At 40.1% G+C, this 18516-nt stretch overlaps 1 long non-coding RNA gene across 1 annotated transcript in view; it reads right to left on the bottom strand.

Annotated features, from left to right (window-relative positions):
* Window positions 1-17636, bottom strand: part of LOC124262301 — a 28376-nt gene extending 10740 nt beyond the window's left edge. Inside the window, exons 1-2 of the long non-coding RNA XR_006894544.1 lie at window positions 17626-17636; window positions 7860-7867 (exon numbers count right to left, since the gene is read on the bottom strand). This is a non-coding gene — a long non-coding RNA (uncharacterized LOC124262301). The remainder of the gene's footprint in view (window positions 1-7859; window positions 7868-17625) is intronic.
* Between the last annotated feature and the right edge of the window lie 880 nt (window positions 17637-18516).

The following is an 18516-nucleotide window of genomic DNA, read 5'->3' as shown; positions in this document are numbered from 1 at the left end:
TAGCGCTAAGATGATCGTAACTCCCATACTTTAACATAGACTTACGACAGTCGTAGCGCTAAGATGATCGTAACTCCCATACTTTAACATAGACTTACGACTGTCGTAGAGCTAAGATGATCGTAACTCCCATACTTTAACATAGACTTACGACTGTCGTAGCGCTAAGATGATCGTAACTCCCATACTTTAACATAGACTTACGACTGTCGTAGCGCTACGATCGCTTTGAGGAACGGGGCCCAGGCTTACTGGTTAATCTACCCCTGATGAAGTTGGAGTGTTGTCAGGTGCAACGAAAAACCACACTCACTGATGTTTCAGTTTAGTGGATAATTTTTATCGGAACTGACATTTTTCATGAACTCTCTTATTATGAAAAGGTTTGGCCCTTAATAACTGAGTTCGTTGTGTTTTATGACACTTTAAGCAATATTCTCATAATATAACGTCGTGGAACACTAAGTATGGGCTTCGTACATATGTTGGGAATCGAACAGTGGCTGTTCGTGACGAGAGAACACTGTCACCACAAGGCTATCGTAACTCATATCGACCACACCTGCAATATAGCCTTGTAAAAGGGTATCAGTGAGTGAGCGAATGAGTTTATTTTTACGCCGTTTTATCAATATTTCAGAAATATCACTGTGGGGGACACCAGAAATGGGCTTCACACATTGTACCCATCTGGGGAATCGGACCCGGGTTTTCGGCGTGACGAGCAAACGCTTTAACCACTAGGCTATCCCACCGCCCCGACAAAAAGAGTATCTCTGGGACAGGAGATGATCCTGACAATTTCCGCGTCGCCTTCTCGCACCCTACTTGTGTTTCTACATTATACATACATGTCAGATATAACGTACCTGAAACTGACAGCCACGTCATCAGCTGACATCCCGTGACAGGCGGTCCGGTATTCCACGAGACCTGCCCCCATGGCAACAGCAGCTGTTCCGGTTAAATATTTGTGAAAACAAACTATAAATATATCTTTAAGAGTTCAACCCACACGATTCTAGGGTGAACAACATTATACAAGGCTATGAGTGAATGTTGTGCAACGCCTCAATGGTCACCTCTGTCAAGGCGATCTGTAAATAATCGATTTCGGATCAGACAACCGGGATTGTCATCTCAAGCACTGATCAAAGCAATTGGGATACGAAGTCATGCAATCAAGTCGGTTCATCCGATTCAGTTAGCCGCCTCTTACGACAAACATCGGTTTGCTTGAGGCCATCTTTAAATCTGATCTTAACCAATGTTGTGAAATCTGTTTACGACTTGCAGGACGATGGTCTTTCCTTCAAACCCAGCCCCCTTCCCAATTAAACTGATAGAAGGAACCGACCCGTTCATATTCACATGGGGGTCTGTTTTTTGTTGTTGTTGTTTTTTTTTTGTTTTTTTTGAGTGAGTCTTTCACGACGCTTTTAGCCATAATCTAGCAATAACACAGGTGTGTGTGTGTGTGTGTGTGTGTGAGTCCGTGTGTCTGTCTGTCTGTGTTCTGTTTCTATGTGTGTAGGGAGGACATTGTTGTGAGACATCAAGCACGTCAATCTTTCTTTTTGTATAATTGGATTGGGAATAAAACTATTTTTTTCAGTTTTCCTGGAAGTCCGCTTTTTTATCCGAGTTTTATATATTCAATCATTTTGTCGGCCTAACTCACGTTCTATTCTTATGTTCAACTATGTGGAAACATTAACGAAATGATGCCTACATGGCTTGTGCAACCACAAAGGAAAGCGTGGGTGGTGGTTAGATGGTTCACTCGTCACACTCCCAGCCCCTTCCCAATTAAACTGATAGAAGGAACCGACCCGTTCATATTCACATGGGGGTCTGTTTTTGTTGTTGTTGTTTTTGTTTTTTGGGGGAGTGAGTCTTTTACGACGCTTTTAGCCATAATCTAACAATAACACAGGTGTGTGTGTGTGTGTGTGTCAGTCCGTGTGTCTGTCTGTCTGTGTCTGTTTCTATGTGTGTAGGGAGGACATCGTTGTGAGACATCAAGCACGTCAATCTTTCTTTTTGTATAATTGGATTGGGAATAAAACTATTTTTCAGTTTTCCTGGAAGTCCGAGTTTTTATCCAGTCATTTTGAGTTTTATATATTCAAATCATTTTGTGGTTTGGCCTAACTCACGTTCTCGTTCTTATGTTCAACTATGTGGAAACATTAACGAAATGATGCCTACATGGCTTGTGCAACCACAAAGGAAAGCGTGGGGTGGTGGTTAGATGGTTCACTCGTCACACTGAAGACCCAGGTTCGAATCCCCACATGTGTACAATGAGTGAAGCCCATTTCTGGCGTCGTGATATTGCTGGAATATTGCTAAAACGCCGTAAAACCATATGCATTCTCACTCACACAGTCTTACAGAAGGCCCTTCCTTATAAGGGAATTCCAGTTACACTCGGACATGGAATCAGCTTCCCATTACCATACCATCATCACCCTACAATCCAACTCTGATTAGGGGCGGTGGGGTAGCCTAGTGGTTAAAGCAATCACACGTCACGCCGAAGACCGTGGTTCGATTCCCCACATGGGTACAATGTGTGAAGACCATTTCTGGTGTCCCCTGCCGTGATATTTCTGGAATATTGCTAAAAGCGGCGTAAAACTACACTAACTCCACGGTATTACCTGAAGAAGAGAAAAATGCGTTGTTACAAAGAGAAAAGAAATCATTTTCTCTAAAAAGTTTCATGTGCAGGAAACTAATAATTTTTTAAGCAAAACAGAAGTGTTTTCACGGATTGGAGGCAACAATCTTGGGTGTGTGTCTGTGTGTATTTGTGCTTTGAAGGCTCATTCAACATGTCAAGGACGAAATTTCAACATCAGTTGGACATATTATTTATTTTACACTTGTTATGAAAGACCCTATCTAATTCTGTCATATTCAACACAAGTGTGGACCGTCCGTCGGAATACCGCTTTAAGTGAGCAAATAATACAACAACAAAAACATCCCTCATCTTAAAGAACAGACGATGCTCTTGTTGGGAGCTAACACAGTGATGAGTTTGAATTCGCTGAGACACGGTGATAAATAAACCCTTGCATATTTCCCGATGACAGGACCGAGTTCATTTCTATCGACTGTTTATTCTCGGCATCGTGTTGTTTACATTTTAAGCGTGCAATTGAGAATAATCGCCACTTTGGATACAAGCGGCGCGTGATTGACACGTGTCACGTGACTTTCGGCTAACAGATGATTGGTTGGAGAAGACTGATTGACAGGCGGAGTCAACATCACCAGGTCACAATAATCTCAAGATAAAGCCTCCCCGAGATGATTTATGAGCCGGAGAACGACCAGGGTTAGTAGTGCTTTTAGCACCAAGCTTTTCATTTTAAGACACCATGGCAAATAGATATATATTTTTATGTCTCGTTTTGTTTTGTATTGAATACATTTAAATCATATATTAATGACATGATTTAATCAATTCAGCCAAGCTTCGATTGATTATATTTTTAAAGATTTTAAAGATTTTTTCATTGATTTGTTTTATTAAAACCCCACAGTACACCGTCATGCAATTAATATATGCATTAAGAAATCAATAATCACTATATTTTTAATCAATTTAGCTATCTTCAATATATTTGATATTCTTTTAATAAGATTACGTTGTGGTTATTAGTACCATCGTTTTATGTGAATGGAATCTATGGTTAAATACATTCTGAAGATGTATTGCATTCTTTACAGTTACAAAGCCTGGAGACCCAGAAAAAGACACGTCGGGAGATCACGTGACATTCTCAACTGGACACGAGTAAAAGCATCCAAATATCGCCAAGTGACGGTCACCTCAAACCTCTAACGTTATGCGTGCTGACTGACGTACGCAAAGCCCGTCCCATAGGGCGGCAAGATCACGTGGGCCTGGAGAATATGATTGAGTGATATAGACGCGGAAAGAGTGACATCATAATTCGCGAACATCTCACTTTGCGACTGTCGGTGTAAGTTATATAGTGCGGTTGTCCGTGCGTGAAAAAGGATCTTTCAGAAAAGTTGCTAATTTACTGCAACGGTCAAGTTGGATTTATGCGATGAAGGATGTGATGATGTGATGTAGGAGAAGATTTATTACACATATCCACATGACTACAGCTTGCAGACCGTGACGATGTTGTTGACGACCACGTTTGATGTAGTATGCGAGGCTGTACATATATTCGGTCACACAAACACTGAATATTTCTCGCATACATCACACGGAATGACCCAAAGCACAGTTTCTTCGGTGTAACGGGATATGGTGTGACTGTTAGATCAAGTACGGATAGATTTGACTGAACCTTCTCAAGGCTTACTGACATCTTGACTTAAAGCTAATGAAGAGCCTCAATAATCGGCCATGATGAGACTGTAGAATATCAACGCATTTAACGTCAAAGACATAATTAATCGTTAAGATTAATCTACATCCTTGGTTTACAGATTGTCAACATGGGAAATCGTGTGGACACTTCTCTTTGATGTTTGGAGTTTTAAGCAGAAACTGTCGTAATTTTGGACGTGAGACCGTTAAACTATTCACTTACGTGATATAAACCTCTCCATAGACGTAGTTTATTCACCCAGGTTCGAGAAAAGATATGATTTACGGAAGACGGTGTTATGTAAAACATCTCCACTGAAACGTGTTCACCTGTTTCCTGATAGAGGAACCCTGTTCTACCTGTATTGATTGCAAACGCGGCGAGATGAAAGTTTTCACCTGGATTCTTCTGTTGATATACCAGGTGTGCAGCGTTCACCTGGGAAAAGGTAGGTGTTTCACCAACATTTTTGTTGAAGGGATTGCATATTATAACTCTGTGATCTTTTAATAGTTTTGAGAATATGCACGAGTTTGGCAGTATATGACATGAGTGTTCCTGCGTGCGAACTGTTTCAACATATGTCAAAAACTCGATGCCATGACATGAAAAAATATAGTTTTATATCTTGTTCCTAAATACCAAATACTCGAAATTGACACCTGTGTGGCAATACAGTGAGTGAGTTTAGTTTTTCGCCGCACTCAGCAATATTCCAGCTATATGGCGGCGGTCTGTAAATAATCGAGTCTTGACCAGACAATCCAGTGATCAACATCAAGAGCATCGATCTGCGCAATTTGGAACCGATGACATGTGTCAAGTCAGCGAGCCTGACCACCCTATCCCGTTAGTCGCCCCCTACGACAAGCATGGGTTACTGAAGATCAATATTCTCACCCGGATCTTCACGGGTTGTGGCAATACAGATGTGTACGAAGCATATATTATCATTTTTAACAATATGGACGAAATGATTGATATCTTTACTCGGTCTCTTTGACATCTAATTTTGTTAATGTTCAAGTGCACTAACACTCACGTCTTTTGCCTGCACTCAAGGACTTTGATGTCTATGGGTAATGGAAGGAACGGGATGAACCGTGTCGTCCCTCGGCCTTTTCTATATTTTTATTTAAGTGTTTAGAAGCAACTAAACGGGATCGGGTGGTCAGGTTCACTGACTTGGTGGATGCATACCATCGAATCCCCATTGAATAGAACGATGCTCATGATATCACTCACTGGCTTGTTTTGTTCAGATTGGACTATTTGTTGACCACCACAGCCGGAATATGGCTGACGGTGACGTTAAACAAGAAAGAGATAAATATTAAAGTTTTATGGAATATGTATTAAAACACATTCTGATGCATACACAATAGGTTCCTGTGATACATTTCCCTTTTAACAATTCCTGACAACTGTAAATTTCAAAGTTACCTGGCGGGTTGAGAGGTCACGATGTGTAAACATAGCAAGCTGTAAACATGGTTTTCCTGAAGGAGTTTTAACTGAGCACGTCGCTCATGGCCTGACAGGGAAGAAGGATAGTTATAGTGACTGTAACATTGTTACATTGTCACAGCTAAATGTACACTGCTAAGTGGACCTGACGCTGACATGTGTGTTGTGGAATTGTACGAATGCCTATTGGGGTCAAAACCGTAGCTTAATCGTTTTGACAAAACTGACTGACTGAGTTTGGTTTTACGCCGCTTTTAGCAATATTCCAGCAACATCACGGCGGGGGGACACCAGAAATGGGCTTCACACATTGTGCCCATGAGGGGATTCGAACCCGGGTCTTCGGCGTGATGAGCCAACGCTTTAACCATTAGGCTACCCCACCGCCCCCTTTGACAAAACTGAGAATTACAAGTAAGTTGTCTTTGGAGTGAGTGAGTTTAGTTTTACGCCGCTATATTCCAGCAATATCACGGCGGGGGCATCAGAAATGGGCTTCACACATTTTACCCATGTGAGGAAACGAACCCGGGTCATCGGCGTGACGAGCGAACACTTTAACCACTAGGCTACCCCATCGCCCCCAGTTGTCTTTCGAGCCTTTATTACAAGAATAGGGTCTCTATGAAGTAGTATTAAAGTTGTCTAAATGTAAATGTTGCGTGAAATTACATTTGAGAAGTCGTTTGAGTGTGAAGACAGGAGCTAATGGTTTATGACAATTTGTTTGAGAAGATAGTTCATGGTTCAAATGTGCTATTTATAATATATGTTCAGTTAGCAGTAATTAAACATTGTTTACTGTTAGATTTAATGGGAAACGTTTGTAAATCATGAATACAGACAGCTGGCATACATTATATAAACGAACAGCAGGAATTAATTGATTTTGATTGTAGACAGTTCTTGTCGTTTTATATATGTAGCTGCCGCCAGATGTGGATGCAACCCCCCAAAAAAACCCGCTAATATGAGAGAAACTTCAAAAGTGAGTGAGTTTGGTTTTACGCCGCTAATAGTAATATTCCAGCAATATCACGGCGGGGGACACCAGAAATGGGCTTCACACATTGTACCCATATGGGGAATCGAAACCGGATCTTCGGCGTGGCGAGCGACCGCTTTAACCACTAGGCTACCCCACCGCCCCAGAAACTTCAAAAGACGTATTGCAATCATACCAACGTGTTATTAACATGAACAGTTTAAGTCAATATCAGCTAAGATCTGAAGCATTTCAAGTGATTATCTTCAAAGCATTTACAATGGCTCCTCTCCCCACAGGTAAAATGATAGTCAGTGCTTGTAATTTGATGGAACGTTATTGTATAAATAAGTATGTTTACAAGTGTATCAACGTGATTAATGACATCTCTTAATCACATCAACTGACACTGGTAAATCATGTCTTTGCAACTGAGAATATATCGCATGTTGAAAAGATGTGGTACTTTCCATATTACTACCGTAACACATGGCAATGACGAATATATTGTCGTAATAAGGCACAAGTAACTCGTACTTGAATTTAATATAATTTAATTTAATTCTTTAATTTGATTTACGGTTCACAGACTTTTGACCTCTTTTCTTCTTAACCAATTTCAAGGACCTGTTGTACTGATATTTCTTAAATGTACCGCATTCTTGAAAAAAAATGAGCTCTTGCAAAAGAATAATATTCGTTATTAAATTACATGAAAACAACAATGAGCAACCTGTATATTGAAAAAAAATATGTCTGAGTTGTATACCTTAAAACAAATCCTGATTTCATACCACAACACGGGCGAAATGTTATTCCCTTAGTTTGATGTTTGCATTTTTGAGAGGCTGTGTAATGCAAGGCCTATGGAATTTATCGCGTACATTTGAATTCTTACAAAGGCGTTGATCAACAATGCACATATATACGGTAACTGAAACTTGTTGATCTGCTCAAATCGAGTAGCTTCTTTCTAGGCATTTTCAATGAAACTTTTGGGGAGAGATGTTAGAGAGATAGCCGAAGTGAAGAAGGTGTCTGACGTTTATCACTCTGGTCAGGTTTGGTGTTGACAAACCATAAATCATTATCACAGCAATCATCAGTCATAGGATTCAGGCACGTCTAAGGCAGGTAACTCTGAATATCGATTTGCAACGTCATTGACGGTTGACAATCTGTGTTCAGGAAGTCGTAAAATATCGTTTCATAAGTGTTACACATGCTACAGATAAATAACATTATCACAGTATCCTGATAACCAAATCAAACTTACCTAAAAGTACATTTTTGGACTTAACATAAGACGAAGGACGGCCCGGGCTCATGAAAACAAATGTCCACCATATGCTTTGTCTATCATTCAGGTTTCATTGTTCTCGCGAAACGGCTGTTCATATAGAAACATCAAATAAATAACTTATTTTTATTAATCCACTCAGGATGGCTGAATAATAAATCAAATCTTCCACCAGAATTACCACGGATATTATCTTTGCTCTGTATTGATAAAGTGTTCCTGAACATACTTTGAATAACCGATCTGTTTGCATCAAACACTTTCCTCTTCGCAACTAGATGTCAAACCCGGAAAATCTGATCGATCGGCACGCTTGAAATATTTCTTAATACTCCACATTCTAAATATCACTTTCTCTTGTTAAATATCCATACCAACAATTTTAGCAATGGCCAAAAGATTCACGCATTCAGAGAAACAAATCCTCAGTGCATATTAAACCATACTTTCTTGGATTTTAAAGGTTCCTTGAAGAGACGAAATTCGTTTTTGTAAAATGGCTATTTAGACAAGGGATATGCAGGTGTTGAAAATGTAGTCCTGGTGACGTTATTTAAATAAATATGGAATTGAACGATTATCTTAGGTATGTTAACAACGAACTTACGTATTTGGAACGGTCTGAGTTTGCGCAGGTGTGTATTAGAATTGACATGCAAATCAAGGCCATTGTCAGTCATATCTCATGCAAGATTACTGTCACGCGTGCGGCTCGTGTATGTGATGATATTTACACGTCACGTGTGAACCCAAGCCGCAATTAGAACATTTATTTATGCAAAATGTTTCCGTTAAAGATCGAAGAATATTGGTATTCGGTGTTTAAGAAGGCATTTCACTCACATTATACATATAATACATCAATATATAATGACGCGGAAATCTTTTATTGACAAATTGTATGATCAGTTTGTCTATGTAATAGCATGGTTGGTCATATATTGTAAGATGTTGATCACTTGATTGTCTGGTCCAGACTAGATTATTTTCAAACCGCAGCCATATAGCTGGAATATTGCTGAACGCTTGTTCTTGCGCCGTATGCTATCTATATAAATCGATTAGTTGACAGGATACCTTTCAACATACCTCAGTAGATACATAGAAATCTATGTAGACGACAAGAGTAGAATCATATGAGACCTGAGCTGGTATCAACTGTAAAGTGTCGAGTTTTCATCTATACATCTATAGTGAATATTCCTGTAACGTTAGTTCCGACGTTTCTAAGCAGCATAGTGCTCATGCCGAATGCACTGGTTCGGTTGACCACACGAGAACACTGAAGCCCATTCTGGTGTCCCCCGTTGTAATACTGCTGGAATACTGCTGGAATACTGCTAAAAGTGGCATGAAATCCAACTTACACTTAGAGTGACGAGTGAGTATGGTTTTACGCCGCTTTTAGCAATATTCCAGCATTATCTTGGCGTGGGACACCAGAAATGGGCTTCAAACATTGTATCCATGTGGAGAATCGAACCTGGGTGTTCGTCGTGACGAACGAACGCTTTAACCACTCGGCTACCCCACCGCCCACTCACACTTGGTAGTTTCCTTTGTTTTCTGGTGGAACATCAGAATGAATAGCTATGCGTGAAGCCCATTTCTGGTGCTCCTTGATCTGAAGATACTGTATGTAGGTTTCTTCTGTTGTTATTTGGAAAAGTGTTATAGTGAGTGAGTTCAGTTGGACGCCGCTTTTAGCAATATTCCAGCAATATCACGGCGGGGGGACACCAGAAATGGGCTTTAAACATGGTACCTATATGGGGAATCAAACCCGGGTATTCGGCGTGACAAGCGAACACTTTAACCACTAGGCTACCCCATCGCCCAAGGTATCTTATTACAAGAATAAGATCGCTATATGAAGTTTTATTAAAGTTATTCAAGTGTAAATGTTGCGTGAAATTATATCGCTTCGGATTAGGGTTACATAACTGCTTGATCAAAGCTACGTATTTAGCTTATATTATACGTTACAGCTGTAATTCAGACATACCTGGTGCGCCTGTTGTATGAAACATGATTCAACCTGTACTTGATTTCCTTAGTGCGGATTCCAGATAGTCAGACACACTGCAATTATGATTGATTTATTTCCTGAATAATTCATGTCCCTTTAAGCAAAAGAATAAAGACAAATTGCCCTTTCATATTGTCATTTATCGCAGTTTTGTACGTAAAACATGCATATTTCGGTCTTACATACAGCCCCGTTTGAAATATGTTGTAGCCACTGGAAGTTCCGGGTCAGAATAACCTGCCGGACGCTGGGCATAAAACAGGGCGCAGTGTCTGAATGTCTGAGTGGGTGGTGGGGTAGCCTAGTGGTTAAAGCGTTCGCTCGTCACGCCGAAGACCCGGGTTCGATTCTCCACATGGGTACAATGTGTGAAGCCCATTTCTGGAGTACCCCGCGGTGATATTGCTGTAATATTGTTAATAGCGGCGTAAAACTAAACTCACTCACGTCATAGTATCTCAGTGGGTCAGGTTGAGGTTGAGTCCATCGTTATTAACATGGCGCCTGGCTTCTGACAATGGTGATCCAAGTATATGAACCGTTTGTTAGTGTCCCGTTGTCATTATCTGCCTTGTTTACAAACACAACCATAAGCATTGATGTTGTTGATTGAGACGCTAAACAACATATAACCACAAATTCTATGAATTCGGTTTATGTGTAACTTACCTTCAAAATTCTTTTACCACAACGCAAAACCACTTGCTTTTGATTATATTGTATGGACCTACCACTGACAACAGGGTCGCTATAAATGAGGAAAAGTGACTTCGACGTCCTCGTTTGTCAAACACAACGTCATACCGACCGTACAAAAAAAATCTACAAAATGAGTCAGTTGTTTGCCATGTTTGCTTCTTTGTAACTATCTACAATTGTTCGCTCGTGAAGATCCGGAAAAGGCGACTAACGGGATTGGGTGGTCAGGCTCGCTGACTTGGTTGACACATGTCCTAGTATCACAATTGCGTAGATCAATGTTCATGCTGTTGATCACTTGATTGTCTGGTCCAGATTCGATTATTTACAGACCACCTCCATATAGCTGGAGTATTGTTGAGTGCGGCGTTAAACAACAAACCAAACCTGTATTGTATTCACATAAGCTGATCCTGGCCTTATAATTAAAAGAAACATCATCCATAGTGATACATTGGAAATATCAAGAGTGAATGGGTATAAAGGAATGATTTGAAAAGACTATAACTATAATATTTCAAATATATTTCAATTAGAATACAAATACCAACGTTCATTGCATTTTTATCCTGCACGTTGTGTATATATCTGACAACAACATCCCCGTCGAGATATGAATTATATCGTGATAAAGCGGTGTAAAACCGTACTCACTCACTCTCACAACGAAATATCTTTTCCAAAAAGCTCTTTTTTCGCTTATTCCATACAATGCCCATAATAAATGGATTAACACGACATAACGTTTGGCTTATTGGCTTATCGTCAAGACGAATAAAGCATAAATATGATGTCAAGCTTCATCTTACTGGAGCATTAGGATCAACTTCCTAGTTAAACCGACATCCACCAACTCGTACCGTTTTTGTTTTATTTGGCATCTTAGAATGTATTCGTAACACAAGCTTATACACGGAAACAAATCATAAAATAGCCTAATAAATCTAAAATTGGTATATAATAGTATGAATAACGCCGTTTTCACGCTGAGGAGCACGTGGTTTTGGAATCGTGGCTATCGTACAGTAAATGTTATGATAAAAAGGATCAAAGAGCGCTGTATATAAATGTTGTAACGATTGTGGTCAACAGGACCTTTTGTGCATCATGTAAGTTCAAATTCGTTCTTAACATCAACTAACGGGTCTACGTGCCTAATAATCATACTTCGAGCTCCCGGTGAAATTACATTTTGCTCTGTTCAGCGAGAAAATGGTTGTTGCTATCTACCGTCCTCCGGTTTGGCCTGAATATCGCTATTTCCAGGGGCGGTGGGGTAGCCTTGTGGTTGAAGCATCCGCTCCTCACACCGAAGACCCGGGTTCGATTCCCCACATGGGTACAATGTGGGAAGCCCATTTCTGGTTTCCCCTTCCGTGATGTTGCTGGAATATTGCTAAAAGCGGCGTAAAACCAAACTCACTCACCCGCTATTTCCAACAATTGCCATCTTAGACTGAATGTTTATACCATTTTGTGTTGATGAAGAACATGACCTGTGAAGTTTAGTCCATCGTCATTCACATGGCGCCATGGCGTCCATGGCATACTTACATCTGAAATGAAGATTGGGTGGTCCCATGACCATCCACCGTTTGTCATTATCTGACACAACAGACACAACGATATAGTTTTCATGTTGTTGATTGCGGTTTATGTGTAAGTCACCCACATAATTTGTTTTTCCACATGAAGTGAAAGCAAAGCCACCTGTTTTTCACGGATAAACAATAGGGTCGCTGTAAATAAGGACAAATAGATGTCCACAACGAGTTGCTTAAAATCTCTACGATCTACCAGAGGCAGAAATTCTGTACATGTTCATAGAAGCTGGCATTACGTTTTCCTTGAATGAAATCGAATTTGTAAATGTGTTTTCAAGTTTGGCATTGTATTACATTTAACACTATTTAATCAATAAAAGGCTTAACACATTGTACCATGGGGATTTGGATCCGGAGAGCGAACTTTTTGCTACTGGGCTGAATCTACGTCCGTGTGTTTAAAAAGAATCGTTGATTTAATCAAATCTGTTCACTGACATGTATTTTTTTTTGCGTGTTTAAACAGTTGTTGACTAGAGCTGTCACGGCTGAAAATATCCACCATACCCGTACAAAAGTAACAATCCGACTTATGAAAAGCATAGCGTGATGTGTCAGCCTACCCAGATGACGTATATCGACGTTTATGCTATCAGTTGCCTCGATTATTTACAGGTAACCGCAATGCAGTTTTGTTTTGTTTATTGTCTAATGCCGCACTCAGCAAAAATCTCAGCTGTATGACCTTTTAAAGGTATGTAACTAACTGAATATAGATCAGATAATCCACTAATTGACGCCATGAGCATCGGTATACGCGATTAGGATACGATGATATGCATCAAACCAAGTCCACGAGCCTGAGCACCCGATCTCGTTAGTCGCCACTTACGACAAGCATAGGTTGCTGAAGATCAATTCTAACCCGGATCTTCACAGGAACGTCACGTACCTGGCATATTAATGGCTGTGGCGTAAAACGATTTTTAACCTTAACTGACTGACTGAGTTTGGTTTTACGCCGCATTTAGCAATATTCCAGATACATCATGGCGGGGGACACCAGAAATGGGCTTCACACATTGTATCCATGTAGGGATTCGAACCCGGGTCTTCGGCGTGACGAGCCAACGCTTTAACCATTAGGCTACCTCACCGCCCCTAACCTTAACCGAACCTTCATCACAAGGAATGTACTAGTGATCTAGAAGTGATGACGAGTCCTGTCTCGTGACCTAAATATGACTGGGTTCCACGGTCCATATATTTGCGTGGCTTGTGTAACAGTATCGTCGCTGGCAGAGACACTACGGGCACGTGGCCTTTCAAGAAAATTACCAACATTAAAGATGGGATGGCCAAATTTCCACAGATTTTTTCCATCGCATCTGATTTTACCATAAGGTATCATCAAGCGCAGAATGCTTGTTTGACGTTACATAAGACGCGATATATCGGTAAGTGTCCAAGTACTGAAGAAATCATGCAATGTACTATCGAAACCTGGTTATACCCTTACGCTATAGGGGCGGTGTGGTAGTCCAGTGGTTAAAGCGTTCATTCGTCACGCCGAAGACCCGGGTTCGATTCCCCATGTGGGTACAATGTGCGAAGCCCATGTCTGGTGTCCCCCGCCGTGATACTGCTGGAATATTGCTAAAAGCGGCGTAAAACTTGACTCACTCACTCTTACGCTATAAGTTACAAATACTCTGGGCGACATGACATAATAATTCAAACGGTGGCGAAATGTTTTCAATTGAGAAACCTTTGATGTTTTGTGTGAAATTATCAAAATCCCAGGTTCACCCGACTGAGAGCCTTGAACAATCAGCACCATATTTTGCTCGTTGGTAAACGTCTTGCTCATTTCACATAGTGGACCTGCCATTATATAACGTAAGAACGTCAAATGACGTCAAACCAAACTCTCACTTTCTCTCGGTATAACCATCTCATTATAAAGTTAAATTGGGATCCGTGGACTCTAGATTTTTTGTCAGTCGTTTAAGTTCTGAGTTTCCAAACATGTCTCAGCTCTTGTAAACAACTCAGCCATCAAGCCGAAATGTAACCTTGACCTTTGACCCCACGGTCGGTGTTCCTTGTTTGAGCCTTGGTACGTGTGGCGCCGCGTTTCCTTGTTGACACTTGTGCGCTTTGCTTGTGAACTAGCCGAGTCATCACATTGTTGACTGGTGTCGCGATGAATCTAATTACCGACCGGACACAACCATATCTTATAGTCTGTTTGCAGTGAAAACGTACCGGTGAATTTCACTTTAAACAAAAATGTAAATCGAATACAGTGAAATTAAGATTGCGAATCCTCATAATTCTACCTTGCCAATTTAAAAATTAAATCTTAGATTTTTATTCAACTTAGGAAAAAAGTTGTTTAACAAACGATCATTGTTTCAAATCGCTTATATTGGTTTGTATTACAAGGGGGTAAGCGCAGTAGTTGGAACAGAGAAACAAATGCACGTGCGGTACGTGATGAACGTTAACTTAGACCAACCCTACTTGTTCTCGGTGTTTCATTTAATGTGCATACCCCCTTGTAATACAAACCAATAATACCGATTTGAAACTATGATCGTTTGTTAAACAACTTTTATCCTAAGTTGAATAAAAATCTGAGATTTAAATTTTGAAATGGCAAGGTAAAATTATGAGGATTCGCAATCTTAATTTCTCTCTATTTGATTTACATTTTTGTTTAAAGTGAAATTCATCGGTACGTTTTCACCGCAAACAGACTAAGTCAGCGAACCCGACCACCTGATCCCGATAGACGCCTCTTACGACAAGCATGGGGTTACTGAAGACCATTTCTAACCCCAGATCTTCACGTGCTGCATTTATAACGAAATCGCTTGTAATAAACTGACGGATATATCGAACTCTATAATTTACTCGAAATGCATATAACGAAGTACGGTTATCACGAACATACATTAGTGGACTCCTTAAGTTCCTTATACATGTAATTGACCGCCGCCATATAGTTGGAATATTGCTGAGTGCGGCGTAAAACTAAACTCACTCACCTACTCCTTATAACTTAGGGCGGTGGGATAGCCTAGTGGTTAAAGCGTTCGCTCGTTAAGCCGAAGACCCGGTTTCGATTCCCCACATGGGTACAATGAGTGAAGTCCATTTCTGGTGTCCCCCGCCGTGATATTGCTGGGAAATTGATAAAAGCGGCTTAAAACCAAACTCACCCACTCACTCCGTGTAACTTATAACTTAATTTTAACCGTCAACCTGTAAGATAATCCAGTGCAAGTTTTCAATAAATCCCTAATTAAACGTTTTGTACAGCCAGTTTTAACACACTGATGTTTCTGTGGGTGCTTTAATAAATATATGTTTTCTATGTTATAAATTATCACTTTATCCCGGTGTAAAGCAAAACATATCTTCTTCGAGGATTCCTCAAATTCCGCATGTCATGTCGCGCCCCTATGGTCTTAATATCAACATTTATAACCCAACAAGTGAGATTTGCTGCTGTCGTATGAAACGTGAAGCGTTTTTTACATACGTTTCCCGTATTTTACTATTGTATCGTTTCATATAACAGAGTTGTAATTGTATTCGCGCATAATTAAGCTAGCTTTTATACCTACGGATTACAAGTTAATCTCTTCAAGCATAATTGTGTAGGCTTGATGAATATGGAAACAAGTGTCTCCGCCATATTTCGTGCGTAGTTTGTTTTTAAGCTCAGATCGCATTGTTTACATTGTTAGCTTGCACGCCCGGTCAAGGTACCAAGATAAATCCGGGACGGTCATTCATTATCTTTTTTTTAGAGGATATTGGTGAGTTTGGTGGGATTAGGGGCATGGCAGTAAAATAAGTGGGTGAACAACATTTAGCACAACTGTGTAACGTTATTTAAGGGCAGGTAATATATTATAGAGTAGGGCGTGAGAAACAGGGTCATTAAGTACGTTTCTTCAACAACACCTGAATTTGGATTTCAGGAGGTCTTTATGTGCCCGTAAATTTTACTCGGAGTAACTTCAAAGATAGTTTGTTTGATTTCAATAAAACTTCACCCCAGGAGAAATGTTGATTTAGAAGACGTGAGCATTTCGATACATTTGAGTATATTGTTGTTTCTTAACTCGTTCATGTACAGTAGTTGGCCATAAGTGAGTCATCATTAGTGAAATTTCCATAGACTTACATGTTAAATAACTGTTGCAAGATTAATTTCCAGAAATTGATTAAAAGTCTTTTTATTTTGATATGTTGCAACATCGTGGAATCATCTTCCACTACGTGTACATTATTTTCTTTCATCTTTCCGTTGATTAGTTATCGAGTGACACCTGTTTAAGCACCTTATATTAGTACCACTATTAATCTATCCCACAGACAGCCATGTTAAACCTGATTGGTATGTCTAATATGTGTTGTTTAAATAGTTGCAGTTTTCTTAATAATCATCGGAAAATTTAATGGAACTTATGTGTATATAGCTGAGATGATTTCCCAGCTGGTGGATAAGTATTGAAAGCAATTCGACCGAAACTAAATTTATGAAAATTATTCTTGCAAGAGTTAATTGACATGTAAGTCTATGGGAATGTCACTGATGATGACTCACTTATGGCGAACTACTGTAGATTTACCAAGGTCTGAAAAGGTTTTCGTTGTCGTGTATCTTTGCTTTCTAGTTGTGTTATAAGAAAGTCAGGTGGTAGAGCAAACATATTTACACGTATGCATGATGGATTTAGGAGTTTACCGTTAAGTAACTGTACATGTACCCATCTGAGGAGAACAACAATGACTGTGCATTTATAACAATTGAAAGAACGTTAAATATGGAATAACACATTTTACGCTATTTCAGCATAAACTTATTTTACATATTAAGCATGATTCATATTATTTATTATTGTTTAAAAACTTTGTGAGTGAGTGAGTGAGTTTTGTTTTACGTCGCTTTTGGCAATATTCCAGCAATATCACGGCGGAGGACACTAGAAATGGGCTTCACACATTGTACCCATGTGGGGAATCGAACCTGGGTCTTCGTCTTCTGGGTAGCTCTCGGCGTTAAAGGATAAGACTGGTCCCATCGGTGTCTAAAACTTTGTGCATGCATGTTGCCATATAAAGGCAATAATATCCTTAAATTTAACTGTTCGCTTGGGACGTGACGAGTGGACGCTTTAACCATTAGGTTACCCTACCACTCCTTTCTACATTTAGACTGAGGTGGAAGGAATCAGAGTTACAAAACGCTTTCCACAAAACTGCTTGACAAAAGGGATGTCTTCAAATTTCAAACAGTAAGCTTCCCCATTTAGTCGAGCAGCCTTCCAGCAACTCACCCGTCAGCGTCTTTACCCACCAACTTTGAGTGAGTGAGTGAGTTTACTTTTACGCCGCATTTAGCAATATTCCAGCAATATAACGGCTGAGGACACCAGAAATGGGCTTAAGACATTGTACCCATGTGGGGAATCGAACCCGGGTCTTCGGCGTGACGAGCGAACGCTTTCACCACTAGGCTACCCCACCGTCCCCACAAACTTTGAAAGTCAATCGGGCACAGTATTTCCACGATGATTTCAATGAGGGTCACATAAGAACAGTTCATACTGAATACGTATTCTTCAGTGGCTCAGTAAGAGATTGGACATAGAACGAGTAAATGCGTGAGTGTGGTTTTACGCCGCATTTAGCAATATTCCAGCAATATCACGGCGGGGGACACCAGTAATGGGCTTAAGACATTATAACGATATGGAGAGTCGAACCCGGGTGTTCAGCGTGACGAGTGAACTCTTTAACCACTAGGCTACCCCACCGCCCCACGGAAAGAGAACGAAATAAGACCTGATAAGCCTGTATAATCTTATATATGTTTTATTTTGCATATAAAAACGAGCGTTTGCTTTCAGGTAGAGTTATTTATTTAGGTCAGTTCGCGCTACGGAATTAATGCACTTAATATCGGAAGCCCAACTTTGTTTCTTGATGCACAGATTGTTCGAGGTGTTTAAAGAAGCCTACTTGATAACAGGCTTTACAATCTAACTGATTCTAAAATGCTCACTGTAATGCCTATTTAAAATGATCGAATATTGGACAGCGGCATT

This window comes from Haliotis rubra, unplaced genomic scaffold, assembly GCF_003918875.1.
Source record: "Haliotis rubra isolate DU_JTF1 unplaced genomic scaffold, ASM391887v1 Scf83, whole genome shotgun sequence".
Lineage (NCBI taxonomy): Eukaryota > Metazoa > Mollusca > Gastropoda > Lepetellida > Haliotidae > Haliotis > Haliotis rubra.
Note: the sequence above shows the minus strand (reverse complement) of the source record. Positions and strands in the feature narration are given on the sequence as shown.